Source organism: Teleopsis dalmanni, chromosome 1, assembly GCF_002237135.1.
Source record: "Teleopsis dalmanni isolate 2A chromosome 1, ASM223713v2, whole genome shotgun sequence".
NCBI lineage: Eukaryota > Metazoa > Arthropoda > Insecta > Diptera > Diopsidae > Teleopsis > Teleopsis dalmanni.
Window position 1 is genome coordinate 152,117,289 of NC_051846.1, and position 4,731 is coordinate 152,122,019.

Genomic DNA, 4,731 nt, shown 5'->3' on the forward strand with positions numbered 1-4,731 from the left:
CACTTATATGGTGTGTTTTTTCTGCGAAGTTGATTAAATGGCGAAACTAACTGTGAATAGTTCGGGATAAAGTTGCAATAGAAGGTGACTTTTCCCATAAACGCTTCTAACTGCTGTAGATTAATAGGTAGCTTTAATTCTGTCATAGTTACTAACCCCGAATTATCAGGAAGTATACCATCTGCCCTAACTCTCCTATCTACATATTCAATTTCGTCTATTAAAAAGAAACATTTTTCTTTGATGCATTTGATGGCATTCTATTGCATATGTCTAAAATTTGTTCTAATGCTTTGCTCACTTATTGGTGCTAAAATTATTATGCCATCTATGTAGTTTCCATATCCTGGAATACCTGAAACGCCCGCCACAACAAAAATTGTGATATGATATTATTATTACATTATCATGAGTTACTTAAGGAATGGGAAAGAGCTTTTATGTGTCAAAAAGTTTTAATTTTAGAACTTTTCTGTGTTTACATATTAATTGCAAACAGCTGATATTAAATGTTATATTGTTAGAAGAAAATACATCAGCATGGAAAACGCAGATAATTTAAATAATTTAATATATAATGTTTGTGATATTGTTCACAATATGAAAGTGGCAGTTTCTGCTTATACAGAAGAACATGCACTGGTTTACAAAATATTACAAATTATTTAAAATCACAAAATCTTCAATAATAACTAGAAACCAAAGGAAGTGCTGGACTTCTGGTAAGTACGAGCAGTAAATATTATTAAATAAATAAAATTTTACTGAATTGCTATTTTAGATAAGAATGAAATCCGTATGTCGGTTCAGAGAAGACGACAGAGAGCTTCAATAACAACAGAGGGCTTCAATAACCACAATCCAAATAGAAAAGAATTAAGACAATGTTTAGTCAAATTTTCAGTAAGTTTTATTTTAACTAATAACTAATAATAACACTAATAACTTATAAATTAAAAATAAAAATAAAAAAAAAATACTTATATTTTTCATATAATTAGATTTTATATAATTATAAAATTTATAAAAAATTTTTATTATTGCATTTATAATTTTAATAATATAAAATTTTTTAAAAATAAAAATAAAAATAAAAAATATAGTCGGTTATCATTGATTTTTCTTTTCTTTGTAGGTGTGTTCTTTTTTGACTTCAAAGATGTTGACGAAAATATTGACGACGTTGGCAGTAACGGTGAGGATCACTATCAGAAATTAATACGAAGATGTTGTCAATAGACAAATTCTCCAAAATTCTATATACGTTATTGACAGGTTATTCTATATGACGTTATTGACTCGTTATTCCACGATGAGGGCCTCGTTGAAAATCACAATACATTGCTGATTCTTTCTGTTTTAAAATAAAAAAAAATGTAGTTAACATAACATTAACTATTAAATAAAACATATACTCGTAATATTTATCGTAAAAGATTATTTGGTTTTAATTACAAAAAAGTAATGATGTAATAGAAATTTCATTTATTGAACACTTACCTAAGCTATTGGGTGAAGTTGAGCGCTTTCGTATGCAGTAACCGGCTGCGGTTACCATGTAACCTCCTTCACCTTATTTATTGAAAAAAATTTTCCTCCCACAGTGCCCACAGACGGTGCTGCATGCATTTCGGGTGATTTTTTTTTGTTTTACCTTAAACACAATTAATATTAAATTTGTAAATCAAACTTGTGAGATCTCAATTGTTGCTATCTGTTATTAACTTGAAATAAATATTTTTTGTTGAATAATATATGCTATTTTATATGATATATAAACTTATTTTAATATTTTTGTATATTAATTATATATTTTATATATAAAAAAGATATGTTTAAAAAAATTCTTACCTCTTGATTGAGCAGTTGCTTTTCAAATGCAACTATGCGTAAGATAAATTTTAAGCCAAAGATCAAGTTGAGATCACGACAAAGTGACATTTTTTTAAAATAAGTATCAATGACAGTTGACTTTAATGAAACCAGGAAAATATTTTGAAAGTTGTCCAAATATTTAAATTTGAATGTAGAGAAAAAACTGTAACTGTAATTAATTTATAATAGAGTGAAAAATAATAATTCACATACCTGAAATCCACTAAAGCTAATAAAAATACTGAATACTGTCCTTAATAGCTATAATAATCAACTAATCAAGTTTCCCAGATACAAATAGTGTTTGGGCATGTAATTTTTAACATTCGATTTGAAAACAAAACACTTTGAAGAGAATTTTACTATTGTAAAACTTGTTTTAAAAGACTTTAAACACAACCCTGCATTTTAAGGAAAATAAAAAAATATTCTTAAATGGCAGTTCCGTATAAACAGAAAAAAATTAGTTGCTTTTCAGTCCTCCCAGTTAAATGTGGTGTGTCGGTAAACATTTTGTCAATAAATGAAAAAAGGAATACGTTCTAGAATTCTGTTAAAACACCCATGAAAAATGTTGAAATAATATGTTAATATTAAATTTAACGAACCATCAGTGTTTAATGTGGTGGATGTGTGAGATTTTCTTTCACGAGTAGTGTGTGTGCAATTTGTTTCTATGAAAAACAAATGTAAAATATAAAAGTAATTAAAAAATACATTTGTGAGTTTGTGCATAGCGTCTTGCATGTTAGGAAATGTAAGTAAACATGTTTTATTTATTTTCTTTTTATTTGTCGAGATAATTGATAGCGTTTTTTAAAAAATTAACCAATTAAATGTTTAATAAATTTGTGCAAACTGTTTTATTTTATAATAATACTGTTATTATAATCAATAGATAACTTAAAGTGCTAGTACTATTCATAAAAACAAATTATCGTAATTTGTATGAAAAATCACATATTTAAAGAACAGTGGAAACGCGTTCCTACAACTACTACTCAATCATTTTTATAGTTTGCTTCCGGTGTTGTTTTAAAGCAAAACGTTACTGCTGCAATATATATAAACGTCTTTAAAATTTTGAATCAAAAATGTTTTCTGAAATGACTTTATTTAAGAAAAAATACTGCAACTGCTTTTTATTAATTTATATACAGACAATTCTCCCTAATTTTCCATCATTGCGTCAAATAATATGCTTTAGTTCCTTATATGTAAAATTACAAATTCATTTTTGATAATTACACATTTTTCAAGTAAAAAGTATCAACTAAATTATATTATAAATTTACAATATAAATTGTATTGCATTGAGTCAGCAATTTTTATCTGTTGTATTTGCATGTGATGTCCCTGTATTTTTGTTCTATTTTCTTTTTAATTCACATTTTCGCACCATAAACAATATAAACAAAAAAATACAAAAAAAAAATTTATTAGGCATGCACATATGCATGTGTGTGTGTGTGTGTACGTGTATGTTCCAGTTGCGACCGTATTGACTTCATCTGTAGTTTGTCTGACATAGTTTATAACATGGTATTAGGTTGGGCACTAAAGCTTTTCCATTGCACTTCATAAGTTTAGAAACTCGTTTGGATTTCAATTACGGCGAGGGAATGTTGTTACAAAAATATGTAAAAAATAAATATTATTATTTTTATATACATACTAATGGCAGTATACAGTAATCGGTTGCTTAAACGGATAAAAAGTGGAAGAGGCTCGCAGTCAATATGAAAAAAAAAAAATAATTTGTGAATAAAAAGCAATATATATGAAAACTAATCTGGTTGGTGTTAGAAATTGGTTAGTTTATGTTATTTATCAATATATATAATAATAAACAATGTGCTATCATTATTGGAGAAAAATTGAGTGTAGCGTAGGCGTAAAAACCGTACAATGTAAAAAAAGATTAAGTAGGAATGTTTGTAAAAATTAGTTTTTAGGTATTTAAAAAAAATTATAAATAAGAAACCTATTTAAGTATCTTAATCGAAATTGAGTGACTCCTGAAGCACATGCTTCATACCTAAAATCAATCGTTACGATGATTTAATGCATCTCAATAAAAATCTTATAAGAACAAATATTTAACATTTGCCTTGAAAGTGCGAAAGAAATTTACATTTAGTTTTAGAGAGTGAACTGCCATTAATACTCACATTACTTCATTATAAATGTTATGTACTATTACAGATAATCTATTACATTGAATTTTTTCTGATTGCACTCTGCTATTTAAGACTGTAACGATCAAATTTTCCTACATAATAATATAAATATTCAGCGTTGCAGATAATGCAATCGTTGTAAACAAATAAAAAAACCCATTAATTCCATTAATACATTAAAAAAAAAAAAATTTTTCACAAATTTTAATTTCCCACATTTAGTTATTTCTTAAATTCTTGAAATCCACTGATTCCTCCCAACCGGTAGTCCGCAAGATAGTTAAAAATGGTTCGTGAATTAAATTTAGCAGTTAATATTTATTTATTTTCATTTTTTTTATTTTTATGTTTTTATTTTTGATATGTTTTTATTATTTGTGCATATTACTTCAAAAAACATCTGTGAATAGTAAAAAATGTTGAAACTATATTCGAAACTATATATTCAAATCAACTTTTCGAATATAATTTGAGTTCAATTTATTTTAAAGCAGGCTTATCTGTAAAAGATGGGACGATTCAACCATATACCGACATATGTAGTTATGTGGTTATGTTCCGATAAAAGGAAATCCAAAATTCTCATTGAGATACCCCGTAGAGATAACAGTTTTTTGGTAGGTTTACTTACACGTCACTTTAAACTAAGGAACCATGCTAGAGGATTATGTCTCCC

The 4,731-nt window shown here is 26.8% G+C and overlaps 1 protein-coding gene across 1 annotated transcript in view; it reads left to right on the forward strand.

Annotated features, from left to right (window-relative positions):
• Positions 1-2,325: 2,325 nt before the first annotated feature.
• LOC119669380 (protein tweety-2-like) overlaps positions 2,326-4,731 on the forward strand; it is a gene marked incomplete at its 3' end in the record, with an annotated part of 23,224 nt that continues 20,818 nt past the window's right edge. The window contains 1 exon segment of the mRNA XM_038079246.1: positions 2,326-2,632.